Raw genomic sequence first — 26,783 nt, 5'->3', positions numbered from 1 at the left:
CCCCCCTGTACATAAACCAAATATAAATGGAAAGACAATGAGTAAACGGCACATATAAATGGACAAAACCCCAGTGGATAAGCCATAAAGATCTGACGGCAAGGCCCATATGTCTTTAAAATTCGCAGCTTTTCTACTCAAGTAATGTGTGATTTGTCCCAGGTTTACAGTTCATTCATCCCACTCAACGTCCGCCTTGGCACCGTTCAGTTTGTCTGCTGTCTACACGTTGGGGCTTTTGGCAAATGCAGACGCTCTTGACAAGAACAGCTTTTGAGTGTTATTCAGACCCCTGATGGGCCTCAGATAGTATAAAACAAGGATTTGTGGCTCTTCAGGGATGTAGCACTGTTTGAAGCAAAATATCTTCTCACTTCTTTTGCAGTACTTACATGTGGGGAGCTAATCCCAGAGCCGGGAGAGGAGGAGGGACCTGCACAGAAGCCATTTTCCCAGAGGTTTGGGGGAAGGTGAGCTAACTTTATAGAACTGATGAATGGTCTCTATCATCTTGAGCACATCCTCAGCTGTGTCTTCCCGATGTCCTCTAGTCTCAGAGAAACACAAGTTAGGAATGTTATACACCCCGCCCGCCTTTTTTTTTTTTTTTTTTTTTTTGCAGGATCAAATGATGCGACGCGTGAAAAGTATGCTAAAACTGTAAATCGCCGTGCGGGATTCTCGTTTTTGGAGGAAAGAGAGGCTCTCTGTAGGAACTGACTAGGGAAGCCACTATTTCAGCTTGACTGCCAACTGGAGAGCGCTTAGGTCCTGAGAAGACGTGGTTCCATAGCCCCGAGCAAATCTTGAATTTTCACTCAAGGGTCTAGTCCCATAATGCTCACGTTCATGCAGTTTTCGTCAGTGCGGATGCCACTGTCAATCCACGCTGTGATCTCCGGCGCTATACGTCCCCATCCTGTCTTGGGCGGTGATACTGCTTTGAATGGTGCTCACACCTCCTCCGCTGATCCTTTGACTTCTTCGGCGTGCCAGGACCGAGCTTGACAAGGGTGTTGTTGGTTTGCACGGAGGGGCTGGGAGCCCAGCAGGGGGCTGAGATCAGAGAGGCCAGTGGCACCTCCCCGGACATCTGGCCTTGCTGTGAGGGATTGCCAGACAAGCCTTCTGAAGCGGGAGGTATTCACAAGAAGAAGGTGGAATATCCTGCCCCCGCAGGGACAGGCAGTGGGCCCCCCCGGCAGCATCTCTTACGGAAGGGTCAGGAGGCAGGGCGCTTTACCTTGCTTGGAATTATTCAAGAGGCTGCACAGCTTTGCAGAGCAACAGAAGGCTTGTTGACAGGGCTTAGAGGGTTCCGGAAGAAGGGACTATTCTCTGGGACCGCCACACACACACAGTCATTAACCCCCTGCGGGAAAGTGTGACATTACGCTGTATTGGAGGCTGGGTTCACTTGTGTGGCCCTATTGAGGCCATCCTCCCCCACGCTGGCCAGGAAAGAACCAAGCTTTTCCCTCAGTCCATATCATTAGCGAGCTGGGGGGCCCTGCGTTGCCACATCACCCAGACAGTTGAGGTCCCAGCGGTTTCTGCACTACGCTGCAGGGGGTGGGGGTGGCGCCTCCGCGGAGGTGAGCGCTTCTCCCCTGGAGCTAAGGTTTGGGAGGAAAGGCTTGCCCCTCCCAACCCCTCCACTCTCCCTCCCCGACAGAGGAAGGAAGACCACACTTCTCTGGGGAGGAGCTCTCCTATTCAGGAGGGTCAGTTTTTTCCTAGTACAAAGAAATGAGGTGAGTCTTCCCCACGTTCCTTGGGCCATCCTAACGATCTAACTCTGGACGAGTCACAGCCTCTGAGTCACGCTCTAAGGACTCAATAGACAGTTCCTAGGGGAAGGTGTCAGTGGAACAGCCAGAAGGCAGATCTTGTGCCTTGGGTTAGCTGGGTAAATATCCAGTATTAAGGAAAGGCAAGGACTTATTTAGGTGCTAGTTCGGTGCTTTTTCTTTTTCTTTCTTTCTTTCTCTCTCTCTTTTTTTTTTTTTTGATAGAGCAAGACCCAACAGTGAGCCTCTTTATCATTCCCGAGGCCTAGTTTCTCTCCTTGTGAAGTGGAATGGATAATGCCTACCTGATGGGAAAAACTGGAAACAAGCAATAGGGAAGGAGTTATATATAAATTGGGGCAAGTCTCTAGGATGGATGGTGTACTGGGCACGCTTTGAAAACAAAGACGTAGGGGCGCCTGGGTGGCTCAGTTGCTTAAGCATCTGCCTTTGGCTCAGGTCATGGTCCCAGGGTCCTGGGATCGAGCCCCGCATCGGGCTTCCTGCTTGGCAGGGAGCCTGCTTCTCTCTCTCCCGCTCCCCCTGCTTGTGCTCTCTCTCTCGCTGTGTCTCTCTCTCACTGTCAAATAAATAAATAGATCTTAAAAAAAAAAAAAAGAAAAAACAAAGATGTAGGTGCTGACGTGGAAAGTTGTTGAAAAATATTAAGTGGATAAGGACAAGCTGTAGCGTGATGCGTATCTGAGGGTTTGTGTGTATGTGTGTGTACAAAGTTAACGAATTTTGCATAGGGTGGTGTATATCCTAGAATGCGCCTCACCGGGAGGGGAAAGAGGAATCCTATGGATCAGTGGCAAGCTGGCTTGGAGGAGAGAGATGGAGAGTTAGGCTCCAGGAGGAAGGTGTGCACTTTCTATTTATATATTTATATTTTCTCTGTTTGAGTTTTTTGTCCAGGTCCGTGTAGCCCTCGTTTTCAAAATGACAACAGTTTATTTGCATAGTAAGATGAGGGCTCTTCCTTTTCCTGTTCTTCTGGATCAAAAAAATGAAAACCTTTGATATTGGTGTGGGATTTAAATTAAGTAATGTGTGTCAAGTGCCCACAGCACAGAAGAGGCTTGGTTAATGTTGGTACAGATAACACAGAGGGAAGAGCTGAGTGTTCTTTCTACTGACCGTTTCTTTCTTTCTTTTTTTTTTTTTAGATAGTAATGATGCCTATCTATTAGATACCATATATTGTTTTTGTCGCTATTTTTTAGGCACTGTGTACCATCTATTTCTCTGTCACTTCTGGTTCGCAGACGTCACTGTCCTAGAGGTGGTGAAGGATCGCTGGATTCGGGGGTAAGACCAGGTTTGCCGACAAATAATGTGATTTGGGACTTGGGGTCGCTTACTTGTTCTAGATGACGTCCAAGGTCCTGCTAAGGTTGAAATGCACATATCCGCTCGCTGGTGAGGTTGAGGGAGCTGGAAAGGGAGAGTGGGGAGTGGTCTGTGTCAGAGAGTTCAAAGACCAGACAGAGGAGAAATGTCACGGAGAGAAGCTGGAGGTTAGGGAGCAGTTTCCTGAAACAGGCCCAATTTGTTACAAGCCCCCACAGCCACTCGCTTGCTCCTTCTGCTTCTCAGGCAAGAATTGTACACCATGTCTGCCGGTGAATCCATAGCAGAGCTCTTTTCGCTATTCTAAAAGGCCGCAAAGGTAAGTTTTCTATTTCTTTGGGTTGGATTTTGTTGGCAGTTTCTTCTTTCTGGTGATTTGTTTTAAATCTAAAAGGGAAGGTCAATGCTTTGGGCTGCGTATTTACTTAACTCCATTTCTCATTTGTTGGAATGTGTAGTGTCAATTTTCTTAGCCAGAGCAGATCCTAGTAGGAAACAGATCTGTACGGCGGAGACCTCCCCTGTCATGTGTGGGTGGGTGGGTAAGTATCTAATGCACTTAAAATTCAGTAAATAGAGGATACAGAGCACCGTGGATCTGTCACCCACCGCCCCTTTCCAAGGGAATGCCCAGCCCGCATTTTTCTCTTCAGCCGCCCCTCGATAAAAGCTGGCCTGCTTTTATCAAGCTCCTGATGTCCTGTGGGGATTATGTCCTTCCTTCCTGTCTGGGCATTGTTGTGACGGCCAGGTGAGCTTGTGTGGGGGACTGCTGGAACCAGGAGAGACTTTGTTCCCCTCTCTGAGCCTGGCTTCCCCTGGAGCAGGCTTGTGTAACAGCGAGCAGTGAGCTGGGGGGCTTGTGAGCTGTTGCCATGGTCACTCCCCAGCGTGCCCAAGGCCGAGTCCCCACGTCTGCTTCGAGTCTTTATTAGAGACAGAACAACACGGGACTACAGGCCTCAGCTCACTTGGTAAGGATGGTGGCCTGGCCTTGTCCCTTCATGTTGTTTTGCCCCGTGAGTGGAATGGAGCTGATCTGTGGCCAACAGCCCACGTTTTCCTTTTTTTTTTTTTTTTTTAATTAAAAGATTTTGTTTATTTATTTGAGAGAGAGAATGAGATAGAGAGAGAGAGCATGAGAAGGGGGAGGGTCAGAGGGAGAAGCAGACTCCCCGCCGAGCAGGGAGCCCGATGCGGGACTCGATCCCAGGACCCTGGGATCGTGACCTGAGCCGAAGGCAGTCGCTTAACCGACTGAGCCACCCAGGCGCCCCAGCCCACGTTTTCCTAATGCCAAGACAGACGCACCAACCCTCCAAACACCATCGATGGGATCCACAAGCAAAACAACGCGAAAGGAAAACAGTGACAGTTCTGTTTCACAGCAAAAACAGTAATTTGAACAAACCACTGACATGATTTTTACATACTTGTACTCATATTATGGCCAGAAGTTTTGCATTTTTTTTTTTTCCACATAATACGGCTTTGGGAACATTTTTTCCATGTTACTTTGTGGCCTTCGTAATTAGCTCCATTACCGTGTAAAGGAAAATAAACACGGTTGTCTTGAGGCCCCCCAGAGACTAGCATCCACGACATAGGACAGGACAGTAACTGGATCATATAAACTGTCTCTAATTCTGATTAGAGATCGTAATTCAGTCATGGGGGTTTGCCACTGCCTATGAGGAAGTCCCAGACTTTCTTTTCTTTTCCTTCGAAGCACATCCATGGACTTCTTGACTTATCTCTCCCGCAGCATATTCTTGAATTGGGCCGTTGCTTATCTTCTCAGTTCAGCCAGGGACGTCTTCTTCATCAGGAGGAAGTAACCTCCGACCTCACGTCTCACTAGGCACCTGATGAGGGGCCTCAGCTAGGATTTCTCAAGGCCCAAAGTCATTTTGAGAACTCCCCTAAGACAAAAGGGAGCCCACTTATTTATTTTTTTCCCTTAAAGGGTTGTGATAAATAATGCAGAAGGCAGAAAACGTACCCAGAATTCAGGCCGATGAACAGTGTGCTTCCTGAACGTAGGAGATGTCACTGACCTTGATTCTCGTTCCTTGTGGAGGGGTCAGGAGGAAGAGATGTTGCCGACGGTGGCCGGGCGGCAGGGGACTCTCTGTCTCCAGGCCCAGAGCTCTGATTCCGCAGCCGCAGTCGACTGGCTTTGACGGTGTGAGGTCTCGGGCCCGCAGGGGAGAGCCGGGCATCTGGCTGGAAGCTGTGCAGTGAGGGCAGAATTCCCACAGCCGGCCCTGGGTTCCTAGGGGTTTCCGCCCTCCCCTGCGGGACGTTCCCACCGGCTCTCCTGATCCCAGAGGCACTGCCTGCCAGAGGGAGGACCCTCCTCAGCGCCCACGGGCACGGCAGTGCCATCTGTCTGTGTGGCACCTGTTACCCACACACAGCGGGGCTGTCACCGCTTGCAGCCCACCTGCCGCCGAGAGAGGGGGGGTCTCTGGGCATGGCCTTGGACACGGGCGAGAGCTCCGATTGCCAAGGGGGGGGGGTCCTGTGCATCACCCGGGGGGGAAGCAGTCCCTGAAATCCTAGGCACGGAGCAAAGTCTCAGACCCCCGTGAGACCAACCCCACCTCGTAAAACTGGGAGAACCACGTAGCTAGTAAACATTGTCAGACAGCAAAGGGCAGCAGGGATTATTAAAACATTGACAAAACTTTCAAGTTCAGTGGCCCTGAATCACATCTGACGAGAGCACGTCCTAAGGGCAGCAATAGGTCTCAGGAAGAGGTCACAGTTTTATTTGAGTCAGCTGGGTGAGGAGAGGGGGCTTTCGGGATTTTTCTTGGTTTGATTGTTTTCAGCTTATAAAACAAATTCTTTTTTTCTCCTACAACTATGTTAAATTACAGTCAGCAAGGGAAGTTTTGCATGTGGATGCCCTCTGGTCTGTCTTTCGAGCAGCCCCAGAGGGTGATTTGGGTGGGATAGCAGGAGGATGGACATCCACCAGTTTAAAGAGTATCATCTGACTGTGTTCTGTAAGTCGTTCTCTGATCCCTTCTAGCAATAATCATACTTGTCAGAAAATGGGGCGGGCTGGGCTCAGAATCACTCCCGCCAGTCAAAACTTCTGCTGAAAGAGAAGATATTATCTGCTAATTACATTGCTGCAATTAAGAAGTTGGGGCTGATGGCTCCGCGCTTCCAATATGTAAAGATCAGCGGCCATTTGAGTTGAAATGTTACATCCTGTGACCTGTTTTTAATTGACTTCCCTCCTCCCCCTTCTTCAAAGCAGGGCCCCGCCAAAGCCACCAGCTCTGACTTTGAAGCTCCCTTGAAAAAGAGAAAAAAAAAAAAAAAACAAAGGCCAAAAGTCAAGGGCTTTCAAGAACATATGTTTTAGGCCAAATTCACAAATGTCTTTTTTTTTTTTTTTTGAGTGAGTTCTTTAATCTGGAAAAACAAAAAAAGAAACTGAGATATGCCATATTGATCACGTTTAAAGAAATCTTATTTAACAATTGGTCTAGTCACAAATGCCTGCTTTTCTAATATTTTTCTGGTGATGGAAGTTTAACATTTCTGATACATATGGAATAGCAGATGAGCTCTTTTTTTCCTTTGAATACCTCCTCTGTGATGTAATTATCACATGATGGCCGATGGCTGGTTCTCTTGGACAACCTTTGCTGAACCCCGTGGACAGCCAACTGTGACTCATGGGTCCGTGAGGTACCCTTCATGAGTTCATGGTCTGTGCTCAGGGAACACATCATCGTCTCTAGCCACCTTTAATTATATCATTCATATTACAGAAATAAAATCCCAATAATTTGATGTTAAATTGATTATTTGCCAAGATCAGACACATAGGAAGAATGTTTGCAAATGTATGGAAGAAAATAAGGTATCCTAGCCCATTTTGTAAGCATATTTGGATAACAGATTCAGGTACATGCTCAGAACATTAAAAAAAGGGGCAGGGCCCTCCTTGGAAATGCCAGCAATACTTGCAAAGTCTTTGTGGCTTCAGGGCTAGAATACTTTGCAGCCCATTTGGTTTGGTTCCCATTCATGGGTGTTCAAATTAAAGCTAACACTTTTTTATATCACCATCCCTTTTTTTTTTTTTTTAAGATTTTATTTATTTATTAGAGAGCACAAGCGGGGGCAGAAGGAAAAGCAGACTCCCCATTGAGCAGGGAGTCCGACGCGACTCAGGGCTTGATCCCAGGACCCTGAGATCATGACCTGAGCTGAAGGCAGACGCTTAACCGATTGAGCCACCCAGGGCCCCGGCATCCCCTTCTCATTTTGACAACATCGAATGTCTTGGGTTCTTTATAGGACAGCAGCTCATATTCGTGTAATGCTTTTCCATTTAGAACTCCCAAGCCCATCCCCACCCAATGTAAAATCATTTAAACCCCGCTCCAATCCTGTAAGGAAGTACTATTGTTACCTCTGTTTTAGAGATGTAGAGACCTCGGTTCACAGAGATTTAGGAAGTGTAGTAAGTGAGCCAAGATGAGATCTTCTGATCCCACATCCCTGTACCTAACATGTGCATCTCTTCTCTTAATGCATCCAGGGTTAATGTCCAAAAGAGTAGGGTGGGAAAGTGTTTACTCTTTGCCTCTGTGCCAATACTCTAGTTAAAATCCTACACGCTCTTTGTTCTGGGAAATTTTCAAGACCCATGTCACCCAGAAGGAAACTTTGGCATCCCAATTCACTCATTCACCATTTTTTTTTTGAGCGCTGTTGTTTACCAGACTCCATTTTAGCTGTGAGGATACCGCAGAGAATACAACTGATCAGTCTGTCCTCTTGGGTGGGGTGGGGGGGGGGATAGAAAATAGGTGTGTAACAAAAATACTTTCTGATAGCTATCAGCGTTATGGAGAAAGCAGAGGAAGGGAGTATGTGGAGGAGTGGCTGGGGGTGGTGAGTTGGAGGTGGTGTTTTAGGTGATATGGGAGGTAGTATTTTAGGAGGGGGTTCATTGTCAGCCTGCCCCAAACACTCAAATGCATGCTTTACAAATTCTATGCTGGCCATCATGTGGATGTAGCCTGTGCATTGCATGAGCTCTTTCACAGAGAGAGGTATTCATTTTACAGATAAAAAACTAAGAGAGAGGAGCTCCTGGGGGCCTCAGTTGGGTTGGTGGCTGCCTTCGGCTCAGGTCGTGATCCCAGCGTCCTGGGATGGAGTCCTACGTCAGGTTCCCTGCTCTGTGGGGAGCCTGCTTCTCCCTCTGCCCCTCCCCCTGCTCTCTTTCGCTCGCTCGCTCACTCTCTCTCAGATAAATAAAATCTTAAAAAAAAAAAAAAGAAAAAAACAACTAAGAGAGAAAGAAGTCAAGGCACTAGTCAGGGTCACGCAGATGATTCCTGTGTGATTAGAGCCACGTTCCGGGTTTCCTGACTCCCACAATAGAGGTCCTCCCATCACACCATACACCATTTATCCGCAAGAGCCAGGACCCCGTGGGTCCTTCCTCATTTAGACCGAAGGCCGGGAGAGACAAAGACTGTACTCCTTGTAGCTCCGAGTCCCATTCCTTGAGAGCACACTCACCCTGAGCATGCTAGCGTGGACGTATCCCTATCACCAGCTTCCTTACTATTGGCTAGAAGAGAGGGAAGCAAGCAGATTTGAGCCATGGCTTTAAAAACTTGCCTTCTGTGTGGCCATCACGTGTGGATTTTCCAGGCCTCTGAGGACCTCTGTGCTGTGGCAAATGCTTTGTGGACACAGGACTTTTGTCAGGCTGCATGTGCCATGGAAACCCAGCCAGGTCAGCTCAGACCCAAACAGTCCCTGGGTCCCATCCCAGCGTTTCACCTCTCTGTCTCTGTGGCCGAGACCTGGAAACACAAACTGGCCTCAAACAAAGCCCCTCGGCCACGTGCGCTAGACCCAGGCCACCCTCACAGTTTGCTGCTGTAGCCCATTTCGTCATCTTTGGCTCTACTCTTGGAAAAGTGCTCTCATGTGATCGAAATGGTGAAACATTTTATTTTCTCACAACAGCAAGAAGAGTGTTCCTTGCAGACAATAGAGAAATTAGCAAGGACCGCAAGAAATTTACAGCGCTTGTCCTAACTCCATCACCTGATGGTAATTGTTAATAAATGCAAAGTAAAGCCCCAGTCTGTTTTTATATGACTTAAAATACTTTTAAAAATAATTTTAAAAATTGGCTCATCCTATAAATTGCTTTGCAACTTGCTAATTTGTTTTCATTTTTCTTAATGCCATAATAATAATATCATCTGAATTTTTTTTTGACTACCTACTATATCTCAGCCACAGAAGTTCTGCAAAACAGCTGCTACAATTCCTGTTTTACAGCCAGAGAACCGAGAGCTCTGAGATTGTTTGTTCTTTCTCTCCATTCTCTCATTCAATACCTCACTCCTAGCTAGGTCTCATGGTTCATTTGTCAGCTCTAGCTCAAAAAATCTTCTTGTCAGCCCTGACCTTTCCTCTCAGCCTTGGACTTTGTTACCCAATTGCCTTCCTGACGTCTCAATTGGATCTCAAAGGTGCTTAGGACTCAGACCTTCCAAAATTGTGCACAGGTACTTTGCATGGTGATGTAGGAGGGCTTGCACCTCTTATTACGGCCTTGGTGTGGGCCACCATCTTAGCCCATCGCCAGCAGGACACTCTTGACTTTCTTGAATTTATTCATTACCCAGCAGTTGAAGGATCTTTTCAAAATGCAAATCTGATCACGTCACCACCAACTCCTAACACTTGAGTGACGTTCTTCTGCTCTTCAGGTGAAGACTGGAATCCTTAACTTGGTCCACCCAACCGCCATGTTCTGCCTGCCTCCCAAACCGGCCTCGGTTCACACCTGCTCCCCATGCTCTGCACGGCCATCGCACAGGTGTTCTTGGGGTTCATGTACCTAAATCTCAACAGGAATTGTGGACTTGTTCCTTCTGACTGGAATGCTCTTCCCGCCCCACCCCCCATTTCTTCTTTGGCTGAATTATTCCGACTTTGTCTTTTGATGTCAGCCCCATTACCCCACCTTGAGATAAGGCTTCCTCGGTCCCCGGTGACCACATCACCTTTCTTGTCTTATTCACTCTCTTCGTACGGTGCCCCTCTTCTCTGTAGCCCTTACTGTGGCTTTAGACTTACTTGTAACAGGATTCTTTGATTAAAGACTGTGATGACATTTAGGCTGTAAGCTCCATGAGGGCAGGAGCCATACCTGTTTGTGTCTACCATTCTTTTTTCCCCTTCATTTTTAATTTTTTAAATTTTCTAAGTTTTTATTTATTTATTTTAAGTTATCTCTCCACCCAGTGTGGGGCTCAAACTCACAACCCTGAGATCAAGAGTTGTACGCTCTACCAACTGAGCCAGCCAGGCGCTCCCTACCATTACGTCATCATTGCCTAAAGCACTGACTAGCACGTATCCATCACTAACCATGTGTTGGGTGAATGAGCTGTATGACTCATCAAGATTTACCCAGTGGAAGGGGCTGAGCCAGAATGGAACCTGCCGTTTGTCCTGTGACAGGGTGATATCAGGAAGGTGTAAAGCATTAAACTCATTTATGTATAATATTATGTATAATGATATCCTCCAACATTCACGACCATTTCCAAGATCTCTGAACCTACCTCTATCTACTTCAACATCCCTGCGTACCTACACAGAGGGAAGCATTTGCGTTGCTCGCTGACAAGAATTTCATTGTTTCGATTCATACATTTTGAAGTACACATATCCTTTGACTGATATCTCAGCCTCGGGTTAGACACTAGGGAGGAAAACGAAGAGGAAAGCACGCTTTGAAGACAACCTACAAGAGATACGAGGGCAGAAGCAAAGGAACTGTGGCAGCCAAGTCAAGTTTCCCAGGCTTGGGAGTGGTATGGACAAAGAGGAGAGAGGAACTACAGTGTATTTTAACCGGAAGAGACCCCGGAAATCCTCTCATTAGAAATCCTTCTAATTTTATAGATTGCTCTGATGTGGCCCAGTTCACATGTGTAGCTATTGGGAGCCCCAGGACTACACCCCATACATCTTCCTTAGAGAGACTGAAACTCTCAAATACTTCTGTGTTAGCCCATCAGCAAGTACTAACTGAACGTTCACCATATAATTCCGTATATTTAGTATGGGGAATGTAGAGAATAGCTAGTGAATTAATAGCAACCATGAACAGTAATAGTCGTAATGAGAGCAGCATTTTGTGTTAATACGATGCTTTAATCTTTGCAGATTACTTTTGTGTGCTGCCTATCATGCAAGCCTCACAAAACCTTGGCGGTAGACCGTGCACAATTCTGCGTAGGAGGAAAGATCGTGTAACTTGTCCAAAGCCACAGGTCCGCGAAATGGCAGAGCTCAGCCCCAAGTTCAGTTTCCCGGACTCCAAGCCTGGTGATCTTCCAGTGCCTCTTGCTGTTGTGTGAAGGGTGAAAACAGACGCTGCAGCTGCCCAGGATCTCTGTGAAGTTCCCCACCGAGGTGGGGGCTCCGCCTTCCAAGTTTAAGAACACGCGAGGAATGACGCAGACCTTGATCTCAAGTGACCCTGCCCTCTCTCGGGCCCAGCCCTTCCCTCAGCATCAGTGAGGCTGCCAGATCTCACGGGGCAGCGATTCTCTGCCGAGGTCAGCAGGGAGGTTTGGGTTAAGATTCTCATGTTGACAGCAGTTTTGTCTGGTGAAGATGTACCCAGCCTGCCTTATGCATGCCTCTCACACCTGGGATGATCGGAATCTCTATTTGCAAACACATCTACCTCGAAACATAGATCATTAAAAACAGAAATATTCCTATGAAAATAATTCACCGTCTCCCTTCCATTTCAGTCACTGGGTAAGTTTTGAATGTATTTTTCTTTCCAGAGTCCCTGAAAAGCTGTTTGGTCCCCGCCCCCCCCCCTTTTAACCAGCTGGGTGCTAGCATTTTCTTTCCTCCTCTCCATCTGACGTAAGTTCGGTGTTTTGCTTCTGTCTGCTCTGCCAGCTAGTAACCTGCAGGTACTGGGATGAAAGAGGCTTTCTCTCAACTCGGGCAGTGCCCCAAGTCCCACCCCAAACACAGACACGTGCACACACACACACAAACAGTGTGGAGTACAATAGTTTGACGCACAGGATGCTCTGCAGAGAGAGGGCGGTTCGCGTCTCCCCACGGTCCTGTGTGGGCCGGCTCAGGGAAATGGAATTGGCCACGATCCATGCAAATCAGCATCCTGGAAAAGGAAGGTCTGGGTCAAGAGGAAGGAATATTCCATCCTGAGGAAGAAAGATTAGGTTTGTTCAATGTGCGTGCTTGGGGAGAGCTTCCCCATTGACAATGCACTACGGCTCCTAATTTAGCAAGCTATCCGTCTGAGATTACTAACCTGTATTTAGAAGAAAAGCACATTCATGATTGTTATTAGGCAATCTAATTTTAGAACCATTACTAGAATAAAACTCAGGAATATGGTAATATTTAACTAGAAATGTGACTAATAGAGCTCCCCATATTTCCACATGTCACCATTAAAGGCTGTAATTAAACGTAAATAGTGCAGCAGGGAAACTTCTTTTGGGTGCGATGGTAAAGAAGGAATTGCTTTTAGCTAGCATTGTTTGGTGGAATGAGCTACTGAAATTATAGATTCCCTTTTCCGATTTGGTCCCATCATTTCGATGAGAGACTGTATGGCATGGTTTTTTGTTTGTTTGTTTGTTTTTAAGGCTGGATGGAGACCAGGGGTCGCTCCTAGCTCTCATAGGACACACATGATCACTTTAGTACCAGTCAATAGGGAACCACCTCGAACGGGGAAGATGGAGGGTCAGAGGCCCGGATGAGATGTGGAGACTCAGTAGTTCAGCCTTCACTCACATGTGGTGTATCTCATACAGTGTGTTACCGTCATAAATTTTCCTCCCTCTTTTCTTACACCTCCTTTCTCTCTCTCTCTCTCTTTTTTGCCTCCTTGCCTTTATCTTTTGGCTAAGACTTCCAAAATAGTGACAATTAAGGATGATGATTTTAGTTACGTTTGTCTTCTTGAATTTGATGAGAAAACTTGGGGTTTGCTTTTCATCACGATGCCAGTTAAATGTTTTATGTTTGTATTCTGTCTGTCTCAGAAAGTCAGGGCATTTGCTGATAGTGCCCAAAGAACCCTCTTGGGGGCGGGGGGGGACGAGTATTTTACAACCTTTATGATTTAAGACCCGTGTGGTTCTTAGTCCCTCCAGCTTTAACCTTCATCAAGGCCTGCTTAGCCTTGTCCACGTCTCCAGGACCAGTTCCTGACCTGAGGCAGGAGACTTTTGGGAGACTGGCCCGGCATGCTGGGGAGAAGTATTAAGTTGCCCTTAATGCTAGTTCCTCACTGAACTTACACTCTGACTCCAACATACAGATTTCCGCCTTAGCCCCCAGACCTGGCCTTTACTTTGTACTGAGTTCTATCCAGTAAGTGAATCTTGAGTTTCTGTCTCTCTAAATGGCCTGTGACAGGTGCTGGTTCGTATCGTGGCTCTGGACCAGAGTGCCTGGGCTCACATCCTCTTTCTTCTACTTATTAGCCGTTTGCATCTTAGGCAAGTTATTTAATGTCTTTGTGCATCCTTGCTCGTCAAATCAGGATAATAGCCATACTTGTCTCATAAGGGTGTTGTGAGCTTTAACGAATGCATATAGAGACCTGAGAAAGATACTTGGCACATAGTATTGCATTCCCTAAAACCATGTAGTTGTCATTGCCAGTGAAAAATGTAGCACTACTGTTATCCATTTTGTTTTTAAAGATTTTATTTATTTGAGAGAGAGAGAGAGAGAGAATAAGCAGAGGGAGTGGCAGAGGGAGGGGGAGAAGCAGACTCCCCGCTGAGCAGGGAGCCTGATACGGGGCTCCATCCCACGACTCTGGGATCATAACCTGAGCTGAAAATAGACGCTTACTGGACGGAGCCACCCAGGCGCCCCTGCCCTTCCCATTCTGATGCTCCTTTGGAAAGCACCCTGGACAGTGAGTTCACTGAGGTCTCTATTCCAGTACTGCTTGACATTTGCTCTCCGTCCATTCTCATTACCTGTCATCACTCTGGTCCTTACTTTATTTTCTTCATAGCATGTAGAATTGTCTCAAATTGTTCTCAGATTGTCTTGTTAATTTGTTTCCTGGCCTAGTGTGTGTGTCTCATGACTAAAATCTAAACTGCCAAGAGCGCAAGGACTGTGTCTTTATTTGCGGCTGCTCCCCAGGGCTTAGTGTCTATTAGCACTGAGTAGCTGGACTTCCGTAGCAATATGCTGAGAAACTGCAATGATGTACAAATCTGGGTTTAGGTAAAATAATCCGGCTTGCTAGCTCAGCACTCTATGACTGGATTTTTTTCCTTTCCCGTGTCTTTGATAGTCCACTGTGACTTTGAACTTTGACTACTCACGTGGGCTCTTGAGACCTTTTTACTTCTCTGATCCTCTGCAAATCTTGAGAACTTTGGGCTCTATTCTTGCATTCATTTGCTTTGCTTTCTTAAAGCCAGCTTACTGGCGCCAATTCCTTGCCTACCTAGACCTCCCTGATAGGGCTGGATTCCTCTGTTCACATCGATCCCTGCCCTGCCCATCATTATGCTTCCAAGTGGCCAAAAAAAGCCATACAGCATTTCTCTTAAAAACAATTCAAGCATCCTGGATGGGGTGCTTTAACATTTTCAAAATCAACTGAAGGACAATGGCAAGTCCACCTTTGCCAAGAGTAGCCTTAGCTGAGGGCTGAGGTATGTCCCTCAGTTTTAGTTCTTGAACTTTCTTTGTATTTTTCATTCTTAAGCCAATAGATGTATAATCATCAGGAATGTTTTCTCAGTAGATTTAAATAATTTTTAAATAGATTTTGATGAATTCTTATCCCTGTTTTTCAAATGTTCTGCTCAATGTTAATAATCAGAATCATTTCAAGAGATAACATGACCAATGTCTGGGATAGAGAAATGTTATTTAAAATTATTTCCATCTATGGGGTGCCTGGCTGGCTCAGTCAGAAGGGTGTGTGGCTCACAATCTCGGGGTCGTGAGTTCGAGCCCACATTGGAAGTAGAAATTACTTAAATAAATAAACTTAGGGGCACCTGTGTGGCTCAGTCAGTTAAGTGTCTGCCTTCAGCTCAGGTCATGATCCTGGAGTCTCGGGATCCAGCCCCACATCGGGCTCCCTGCTCACTGGGGAATCTGCTTCTCCCTCTGCCCCTCACCCCACTTGTGTGTGCTCTCTGAGTCTATCAAATAAATAAGTAAAATCTTTTTAAAAAATAAATAAACTTAAAAAAAAATTTAAGGGACGCCTGGATGGCTCCATCGTTTAAGCATCTGCCTTCAGCTCAGGTCATGATCGTGGGGTCCCAGGATGGAGCCCCGCATCGGGCTTCCTGCTCAGCATGGAATCTCTTGTCCCTCTCCCTCTGCCCCTTGCCCTGCTCATGTTCTTGCTCTCTCAAATAAATAAATAAAATATTAAAAAAAACATTAAAAATATTTCCATCTAGTTTTTTATTCTTCAACAAATTTGTCTACTTTTCCCTGTCTTATTAGATAATGGTAAGTCAAGGGGATAACAACACACACCTATTTCCTCTGACAAATCCAATGCCTGTTAAGGCCGGTTGATTAAAGGAACCATACTTCTTGGTGCTAAATGACTCAGGGTCCGCAATAAGGCTCATGCACTTCCAGTGAAATCTTTCATGTCATGGAAGAGGAAACAAGATTGCGAATTTGAGAGTGGTTGATAATGATTAGTATTGGATGCTACGCCTAATCAGTGGCACAGGAAGTTAATTAGTTATTTTTAATATGGTGACTGAGTTGATCCCGTAGGAAAAGTGCTTATGATTTTGTAAATGAACAATATATTGTTACAAGGGCTGAGAAATTTCCTGATTTTGGTAAAGTTAGGGGGGAAGTGTGTTGAGTGGTTAAAAAGTTTGTAGACAAAGATGATTAATTTTAAAGTTATTTTATTTTTAAAAGATTTTATTCATTTGAGAGAGAGAGCACAACAGGGGGAGAGGCAGAGGGAAAGGGAGAAGCAGACGGCCCGCTGAGCTGGGAGCCTGATGTGGAACTCGATCCCTGGACCCGGAGATCATGACGTGAGCCGAAGGCAGACGCTTAACCGACTGAGCCACCCAGGTCCCCAAAGTAATTTTATTTTAATAAAATAAGTCACATACGGTATTTGAAGGAACTTGGACATGCATCTGTCGAAAATGGGACCTTTCTAACTCAGTACTAATGATCAATGACATAAAATCATGTGACATCCTCCACACACACACACACAGCATTTGCTCTGTGGGAATAAGCATGACATGTGATGGGAACTGACCTAAGCTACAAAGATACTCTTGAATGCACCGTGGGAATATTTTATTAGCGAATCCTCGTGCGGCCTTAAAGAGTTGATTGTCCTAGTTTGCTTAAGGGCCCCACTTGTTCCAGGAGAGTCTTTCAGAGACTGGCAGGATTTGGCTGGTTATAGACAAGAACAGCCCTCACGACAGAAGTGAAAATCGCTAGAGCTGCTGAGACAGAGAAGAAGGTCAGAAGAGGGCCGGTCTGATTCTGAGAGGCTAACTGTCGGGACAGCAGAGGGCTCACCTAGACGCTCGCGGGCCAGCCAAACGAAAGCGATTTGCTTAGCGCTTCCTGTAGCTATTTTCCTTGATTTTTTTTTTACACATCAACAGGTTTTTAAGTAATTTGACCACGGTGATAAATGAGAATATTCATTTATCGACATCCTAGGACATCCTGTGACTCTTTGCTCCACGTTGTACGTGCGTTCTCTGACTTGATGCCTGCAGGAGCCTTTAAGAGGTACTTTTATTGTCCGCGTTTTAAAAAGGAAGATGATACTCTGAGAAGGAGGTTGGGAACCTTGTCCGTGGTGGCACCGGAGGGGAGGGGCGCTGGCCGAGTCAGGACGGGGAGCCTGGGGGCGGGGCGCTGAGCTCAGGGGCGGAGCTCTCGGTCCCGCTCTGTCCCCAGGGAGGTCCTGAAACTTAGTGCTCAGCACCCAAGCCAGCTAGCTGTTCTGTCTCTACCTGCTCCTCCTCACCCCTCCTTTCCTACGATAGATAGCTCTTCAGCATTCGTAGCTTCTGGCTTTTTTTTTTTTTTTTTTAATGTTGCATGTGTGTTTTATAATAGGTATTTATTTTTTAGCGCAATTTTAGGTTTACAGAAAAATTAAGCAGAAGTGCAGGGGGTTCCCACTTACCTTTCTCCTTCCCACAGTTACTATCAGCATCTTACATGAGTATGATATACTGGTTTTTATTTGTTTTTTTAAGTAGGCTTCATGCCCAGCGGGGGGCTTGAACCCACCACCCTGAGATCAAGAGTCACATGTGCTACTGACTGAGCCAGCCGGGCGCCCCCAGTGTGGTGTACTTTGATGAACAAATACCCTTATGGTATTAAAGTTCATAGTGGACATCAGGGTTCACGCTTTGTGGTATGAACTCTGGGTTTTGACCAGGGTGTGATGTCATGTACCCACCATTACAGTATCACAGAGAACAGTTTCCCTGCCGTAACCCCCACCTCCCCCCCCCCGCCCCGCCCCGCCCCGTGCCTCACCTATCCATCCACCACTCCCCACCTCCCAGGGACCCGGCAGCCACTGATGTTTTCACTGTCTCTGTAGTTTTGCCTTTTCCAGAACATCACATAGTTGGAATTACATGGTACGTAGCCTTTTCAGGCAAGCTTTTTTTGTTTTTTTTTGACTTAGCAACATGTATCACTCCATGCCTTTTTGTGGCAAGAAAGCTTATTTTATTTTTAGCAGTGAATAGTATTCCATTGTCTGGATGTACCACAATTTATTTATCCATTCATCTACTGAAAGACATCTTGATTGCTTCCAAGTTGGGGCAATTATGAATAACAGAGCCATAAACATCTGTGTGCAGGTTTTGCGTGGACATACATTTTCAACTCATTTGAGTAAATAGCAAGCAGCATAATTTCTGAATTCTGTGGTAAGAGTACGTTGAGCTTTGTAAGAAACCACCTGATTATCTTTTCAAGTGTCTGTATCATTCGCTTTGCCACCAGCAATGAACGAGAGTGCCTGTTGCTTCACATCCTCATTAGTATTGGGTGTTGTCAGCGTTTTGGATTTTAGCCATTCTAATAGGTGTGCAGTGGTATTTGGTGGTTGTAATTTGCAATTCCCTGATGACACGTGGTGTTGAGAATCTTCATATGTTTGTCATCCATATATTACCTTGGGTGAGGTGTCTAGATCTTTGGTCTATTTCTTAATAAGGTTGTTTATTTTCTTGTTGAGTTTTAAGAATTCTTTGCATATTTTGAATAACTGTCCTTTACATGTGTCTTTTATAAATATTACCTCCCATAATTCTACATTTTTTTAAAGATTTTATTTATTTGAGAGAGAGAGAGAGCAGAGTAAGAGAGAGCAAGGGTGGAGGGGAGGGGCAGAGGGAGAGGGAGAAGCAGGCTCCCCGCTGAGCAGGGAGCCCTATTCAGGGCTCGATCCCAGGACCCTGGAATCATGACCTGAACCGAAGGCAGATGCTTAATACACTGAGCCACCCAGGTGCCCCATAGAGTAGAGTATTGACTGACTGACTGACTTATTTATTTATTTATGAGAAAGAGAGAGAGAGAGAGAGAGAGTGTGTGTGTGTGTGTGTGTGTGTGTGTGCAGGGGGAAGGGCAGAGGGAGAGGGAGAGAGAATCTTAAGCAGGCTCCACACCCAGCACAGAGCCTGATGCGGGGCCAGATCTCATGACCCTGACATCATGACCTGAGCTGAAATCAAGAGTCTGACCCTTAACCGACTGAAGCAACCAAGCACCCCAGTAGGGTATCAACTCTTGATCTGGGGTTGTGAATTTGAGCCTCACATTAGGCACAGAGATTGCTTAAAAAATTAATTTAAAATGACTGAATGAATGGTCATTAATTCAACTTAATTGTGTTTTGAATCTTGAGAAAGTGAAAGACTAGTTCTGGACATCCTATCAAATTAAAGCTCCTATCAGTAATGTCTTGCTTCAAGAAAAATATTTAAGCAATGTACAGTCATGGTAAAATCATGTTATTTCTAGCTAGTTGTCTTCTCAAGTAAGTTCCATGAAACACTCTTCCTATGAGGATTTCAAAACGTTCTCGTGTGCAGTTTGTGAAGAGTCGGATTAAATACAACTGAACAAGTTTCTTAGCTGCAGGCTGCCCAAGAGCCTTTAAGCTGCCGTCCATTGTGACAGAGAGGGAAATGGTATGTAACCTTTCCCCAAGTGATTTAGCCACAGACCCCTTATGTGAGGCACGTCTGGAAGCAGCCAACAGGATGCATTCGTCCGAGTTCTCCAGAGAGTCAGATCCCATTGGAGGTAAAGGTCTCAAAATTACTGGAATTGGCTCCCACAGGTATGGAAACTGAGAAGTCTCCCTGTCTGCCACATGCAAGCTGGAGACCCCGCAAAGCCCGTGTGGTAATCCAGTCCAAATCCTAAGGCCCACAAACCAGGAGCACCAGGATCTGAGGGCAGGAGAGTTCTTGCTTTGCTGACCTACATAGGAGCCTGTGTTTGTCTGAGGGGCAGAAGCAGAGTCTTATTCAGAGTTTGTTTTTCCTGTGCCTAGTACAAATGTCTGCCAGAGAGGAGTTTTTATGACTACAACACTGAGGGCGCCTGGGTGGCTCAGTTGGTTAAGCGACTGCCTTCGGCTCAGGTCATGATCCTGGAGTCCCGGGATCGAGTCCCGCATCGGGCTCCCTGCTCAGCGGGGAGTCTGCTTCTCCCTCTGACCCTCCCCCCTCTCATGTGCTCTCTCTCTCTCTCTCAAATAAATAAATAAAATCTTTAAAAAAAAAAAAGACTACAACACTGAATATGGGCTCCATATTCTCCATTTTCTTTTACTCATGTGGCCCTGTTAGTCATTTCCACTTCAAAAATAAAAGGGAGGCCAAGACAACATGAGAAAAAGAGCCTGAGTCAAAGGGCCACTTGGACATTTTTCCCTCTAGCCTTGGCAGAGCACAGAGGCAGGAATGGATCATGCACAGTCCGTCAGGGGCCTTAGTCACCTTAATGATCCCCACAGCCGGTGGCATAATTGATTGGGCCACTGAGAACATTATTGATCGTGGAAATGAGCAAAGTAATTGGAGCAGCCAAATTGTGGTTCAGTCCAGTAAATATGTGCCTGTTTGATGAGTATTCTTGTGATTTGGTGATTTTTCTTTATTTGTTATAGAATTCCAGTTGGAAATGGTCTTAGAGATCATCTGGCACAATGTTTTTATCTTGTAGGTAGTTTAGTTCGGAGAGGTTACAGGTCCTGATCCGGGAGACATGGTTAGTGGTAGAAACACTAGTCCCATGGCTCCTTATTCCTTATCTTTCAACAACATTCTAGTGTGGGTGGGTAGTGGGAGTGAGCAAGAAGCCTCTGCTCTTATGTCGCTGAGATTTTTTTCCTCTCTTCCTGCCGTGTCACTGAGCCCAGGCTGTCTGAGCCTGTGTATGACTAGCTTATGAATAGTTGAGTTCTATGACACCCAAGATGCCCTTGGAAGGAAGATATGGGAGTAGTACCAAACTCTTAGCTACATGGTCTGTCCATGTGGTAGGGGATGTGTCTCTTTGTGTGTGTTATTGCTGTTACTGTATTTAATTTTATGAATATTATATACCTTTCTTGAGAGTTAAGTCTTTTTGTGGGGGGTGGGATTTGTGGCTTGGGAATCCATTTTCTTGGAGAATAATTGGTAGAGCCAAGGGAAATAATGTAGAGCTAGAAATCTTGGTTATCAGTTCATAATTATGAGCCATATTTTGTGTTGAAAAACTAAAGAGAGTAGACTGAATCACTCAACAACCGTTCCTTCCCCTTTTTAATGATCAAATGTATAAGAACCCTAATCCACTCAGGGACGCCTGGCTGGGTCACTCAGTAGAGCCTGCAGCTCTTGATCTTGAGGTCGTGACTTCGAGCCCTACGTTGGGCGTAGAGATTGCTTAAATAAATAAACTTAAAAAAAAAAAAAGAATCTTCATCCATTCAAGAATTGCATAATATGCTTAAAGGGGGCTTTGGCAAAATAGACTAAACTGATAGTATTTGAATGATACACGCTTCCAGCCTGCAAGTTGGCCTGTCTTACCACAAACAGCTCTTAGGTACAGATCTGAGTGTGGAGAAGAGGATGGAGAACTGGCTTGTGCCATCAGGAAATGGCTGAGCCTGGGTCCCACCAGGGGAAGTCCTGTTCTAGTCTGGACCCTGTTTTTAAGATCCAATGGAAATGATGTCTGGATGACAGTGGTGGACCTGATACCCAACACCCCGTGGGATACCAGTTCTCCCAAATCAGATCTACTTGAAAGGAGGTAGGACTTTATTCTTGCTATTTTCTTAGGCTTCCCAGAAACGATGACATTTTCTGAGAAGCTTAGTAACACTTGCAGAAGTTCCCGTAATTAGTTCAGACTCTGTAGGCTCTGCTAACAATAACAAAGCTTTTGGAAACCTCCCAGGAGCTGTTTGCCAGAAAGAACACCCTCCACGCACCTTATGATTCACATCTGACCATTCACCTTCCCAAATTCTGCAGCCACTTCCCTTCCTACCTCTGCTTTTGCCTATCCTCCTCCAACAGCTTGGGTGGCCCTTATTTCCTTTTCTACCTCATCCTTTGAGGTCAAGTTTAAATGCTCCTACTTTTATGATAAGTTCCGCTAAAAATGTTAAAACCCACATTGACCCAACAATTCACTCCTAGTTATTCACCCAGTAGAAATTAACACCTATATCTACAAAAAGACTCGTACAAGAATATTCAAAGTAGCTCTGTCCATAATAGCTGAGAACTGCAAACGATCCAAATGTCTGTCAACAGATACAGGTTGTGGTCTGTTCCTCCAACAGACTACTGCTCAATCAGACAAAGGAAGCAGCCACTGTTCTTCTTAACAAGTGGATACATTGTGCCGTATGAAAGATGTCAGAAACGAGGACGCATATGAATTTTTCCATTTCTGTAAAATTTAAGAACACAGGCAATATACTAATCTATGGTGAAATGGATTGGAACCGTGATTGCCTTTGGTGGAGATTGCCTGAAAGGGCCGAAGGGAACTCAGTGGGATGATGAACACGTTTCGGGTCTTGACCGGGGCACGGGCTATAGGAGCATTTGCATTCATGAAACATCAAACTCTAACACCTCAGATCTCTGCCTTTTACTGCATGTAAATTAAAACGAGGTCAAATAAAAACAGGAAAGGCAACAGACCATTTTTTCTAGCCCTTAATTTTACCCATTTCCTATGACTTTAGGCGTGATGCTTTCCCAGTTACCTCTCTGCGAACTTACTGTCAGAAAGAGTCCAGTATCTGTCAGTTACACTCACGTGTTTATTTACGTGATTGATTTATATGTTGTTAAGTCTAACAGTATTAGTTTACAGCTCAAAGTGTTTCCTACATTAGATAGAAAACAAGGAAGATATTTTGGGGGACTTCAAGACCCTTTTTGGCCCTTCTGACCCCATGGGCAGGTGTTTTATTCATTTATGAAGGTTATTCCTGATTCCTACATAGTTATTTATTAAAGACGGTTTTCCGTTTGTCTTTTTTCCCCCCATTTTCTCTCACTCGGCCCCCCGCAAAGGAGGGTATGTCGGCAAACACACATAATCTTCCCACAAAACTCACTCTCAGAAAACTCTGCTGAATCTCTTTCTCCTCTGGAACTTCCAGACTGTTCTATTGTTTCCCTTGACATGTCTCCCTCCCCCACCGAGCTCGGGGCTCTCTTGCAGGTGGGAAGTGTCTTTCCTTCATTTCCCCAGTGCCCAGCCCAGGAGCAGAACAAAATATAGGCATTCAATAATGTTTATTGAAAAAGATGAATAAATGGCACTATATATATTTTTTTCTCCTGTGGCTGGTGAAGTGAACAAGAGCTACATTCAGAGACTAGAACTTTGGGATGGGTTGCATTTTGCAGAGAGGGTTATCTCCCTTTCTCCCCCCTTCCATGACCCTCCTCCCCTTGACTCCCCGTATGACGATTTCATGACCGCATCCTTGTAGTGTAACGGTTCCTGTTAACTTCATACTAGAGGAGACGTTGGGGGAGAAGATGGCCATTATAAGATGGAAGGAATTTGAACCAAAGAAGTGATGACTTTTCCAACGAGATTACCGAGTGTTACACTCTGGCCTTTTACTCTGTTGAAGGCAACGTTTTCCTGCCGGGCTTCTCCAAACACAATATGCTCGGGTTGGCTTGGGCTTAAAATGTAATATTTAAAACAGCAACATGTCTGACAGATCTCAGAAATGAAATATGTCTGTTTCTTGCAGCACGGAGCAGAAGGCAACATGAAGCAGCTGCAAGAATTAATTTACCACGAAAGTTGACATTTTCGAGCTGACTGTCTCTTAGAGAAAATGATGTCACCCTCTAGCAGCCTAATGACAGTCATCAGCCTGGGAGGACACATGCTAATAAGGTTCACTGCTCACCTGCTTTTCTTTTTGGTTTAGCCAGGGTGTCCTTGGATGCCCATGATTTGGCGTTGTGTTCCTCGAATAATTTCCAAGCAGGACTGGAGTGTGAAACTCAGGGAATGATTTTTTTTTCCTTGTCAGAAAATTGAACGAATAGACCTTTACCTTCTTCCAGTGACTCCAAGTCCTAGTATTAGTTTGCTCATAAGCTGGTTGACTTTTCTTTTGTAGGTGTTGGAACCAGTGTTTACATTGGGAAAGGCCATTGCTTTAAGAGGCTGGGTCACCCTGACCTAAAGAAGGACAGGTGAGATGAAAATCTAAAGTTTCAGGGCGCCTGGTGGCACCGCGGCTAAACGTCTGACTCTTGGTTTTGGCTCCGGTCATGATCTGAGTCGGGAGATTGAGCTCCAGCTCAGCTTCTACCCTTAGTGCAGATTCTGTTTGGGTTTCTCTCTCCCTCTGCCCCTCCTCCCCGCTCTCTCTCTAAAATAATACATGGGTGGTTCAGTCGATTAAGTGTCTGCCTTCAGCTCTGGTCATGATCCCAAGGTCCTGAGATAGAGCTCTCTGCTCAGCGGGGAGTCTACTCTTCTTCTCCCTCTGCACCCGCCCCCCCCCAGCTTATGCTCTCTCTCGCTCACTCTCTTAAATAAAATCTTTAAAAAAAATAAATACATAAATCTTCTTAAAAAAATCTAAAATTTCATTCTCAACCATAAAGACCCTTGATTCTGAAACTTCTAGAATATTCTTCTCCCTCTGCACCTCCCCCCAGCTTATGCTCTCTCTTGCTCACTCTCTTAAATAAAATCTTTAAAAAAAAATAAATACATAAATCTTCTTTAAAAAATCTAAAATTTCATTCTCAACCATAAAGAACCTTGATTCTGAAACTTCTAGAATATTCTTCTCCCTCTGCACCCTCCCCAGCTTATGCTCTCTCTCGCTCACTTAAATAAAATCTTAAAAAAAAAAAAATACATAAATCTTCTTAAAAAAATCTAAAATTTCATTCTCAACCATAAAGAACCTTGATTCTGAAACTTCTAGAATATCTGGTGCCAGTGTCTTGGATCTGGCTTCACGCCCAGATAAAATCAGGGTTTTTTTTTTTTTAAGATTTTATTTATTTATTTGAGACAGAATGAGAGAGAGAGAGCGAGCACATGAGCCGGGGGAGGGGCAGAGGGAGAAGCAGGCTCCCCGCCGAGCAGAGAGCTGGATGCGGGACTCGATCCTGGGACTCCAGGATCAAGACCCGAGCCGAAGGCAGTCGCCCAACCAACTGAGCCACCCAGGCGCCCCCAAATCAGGGTTTTTAAAGGAGTTTCAAGGTGAATTTCTATGGACCAGACATGAAGATGGTAACAAGCAATGTCAGCAGCTCATCCACACGTCTCTGCTGAGGGCTTTCGATGCTGCTGTCAGGACCCACCCTAGAACACAACACCTGTTAAGATTCCCAAGCCCTCCTGTCTTTGTCTCTCTCTGATACAGCACCAGCCTAGACTCTCCTGAGCAATTATGCAGGGGGGCATCCTGATGTACCCTATGGCACCCACACTGCTCCCTTTCCAGCAAGGCCCACCGGATGTCTTTGAATCAAGAACGGTCCGGAGCAGATGCAGTGTGTTGGCGAGGGGCCAAATAAAAGAAGTGAGCCATGGATTTTGGAGGAAGTCAGTGAGTTGCAGGTACAGGAGGATTGTGGTTCGCAGTGGTATTTACTGCGGAGGAGGTTTAATTTCGCCTTGCCTCTGGCCTCCTAGTCTTGTTGGAGATGAACTTCTGGAAATGGAAGCTCCTACTACACCTAGATGAATGCTTGAGAGTTAAGACATGTAGACCCACTGGGCAGAAGAAAAACTATATCCTTAGCAATGGAAGTGCTCCAGTCCATTCCAAGGGCTGTCTACACTGGAGGGCAGGCTGGTCACTTACCAAATCAATGATCAGAGGTGTTTTGTTGATAATGTGGTGAGAAAAGTAGGTTTTGGTTGAATCCGGAAGCATAGATTCAATAAATTTAACAAATTCAATAACGTATAACCTCTGGATCAGATGTCTGACATCCTCGGAAGTGGCTGTGTGTGGAATTCATTTGGTGAACACTCAATTAGCATTGACTCCATGGATGGCCTCTTCCAGTCTCTGGGCGCGGGAGAAAAGGAAGGACAGACTGCCCTTGGTGTATAAGCCCATGTACACAAATAACTTCGATTTCAGAAGGCACCTGTCACATGTACATAATCATCCCAGCAAACTTGTGAGTCGGGCATTGTTAATAGCAATCATTCACACATCTTTGCCTCAGCATAAGCTTTGTCTTCTGTTGATGCCTCGTAAAATGGATCTGTTCGATGAATAATGACGATCGCAGTGGTTACCATTTATGGAGGATACACTTTTCACCAAATATTCTGGAAGTATTAGCTAACTTGATCCTCATAGCAGGACTCTGAATTCTGGCCCTTTTTACTCAGGGCGTCAAGTCACACACCCAGGGTCACAGTCGGAACTCAGATCCTCTGGCTCCACATCCAGTGCTCGCTTGCGCTCTCTTTTTTTTTTTTGTTCTTCCTCCAGGTTTTTACTTACACTCAAGCTAGTTAACATACAGTGTACTATTAGTTTCAGGTGCACAATGGAGGGATTCCGGACTTCTGTAAAGCACCCAGTGCTCATCACGACAAGTGCCCTACTTAATCCCCAGCACCTGTTTCCCCCAACCCCCCCCTCCCGCCCCCCGTTCCCGTAACCATCAGTTTGCTCTTTCTAAGATGCCATTCCACTTAACTTCTGAACGTTGAGACCATTCCAAATAGAGACAGGAGATGAGGAGTCCGTGGAGGGGGTGTTACGTCTGGCTGTGGAATTCCAGAAACCGCATGGCAGCCTTGGCATTTTAGCTGTACACTTGGAGGCTCATGTATGACCCTGGATAGTGGGGGCCGGCATAGTGAGCCCCCTTTACAGGTTCCCCTCCAGCCCCTCGTGGATGTTGTCTTCTTATTCCTTCTTAATCCCAACACGTGTTCTCAACAGCTCTGCTGAGTAGGAAATCCTATGTCCTGCGGACTAAATGGTTG

The 26,783-nt window shown here is 45.7% G+C and overlaps 1 long non-coding RNA gene across 1 annotated transcript; it reads left to right on the top strand.

Annotated features, from left to right (window-relative positions):
* The first annotated feature begins 22,607 nt into the window (after positions 1-22,607).
* Positions 22,608-26,193, top strand: LOC115937106 (uncharacterized). The gene is made up of 3 exons (XR_014146804.1): positions 22,608-23,693; positions 23,923-23,998; positions 25,192-26,193. It is a non-coding gene; the product is annotated as an uncharacterized LOC115937106 (long non-coding RNA).
* The last annotated feature ends 590 nt before the right edge of the window (positions 26,194-26,783 follow it).

This window comes from Leptonychotes weddellii, chromosome 7 (assembly GCF_054177405.1).
Source record: "Leptonychotes weddellii isolate Sample4059 chromosome 7, ASM5417740v2, whole genome shotgun sequence".
Classification (NCBI taxonomy): domain Eukaryota; kingdom Metazoa; phylum Chordata; class Mammalia; order Carnivora; family Phocidae; genus Leptonychotes; species Leptonychotes weddellii.
This window is presented reverse-complemented; position numbering and strand designations above follow the sequence as displayed.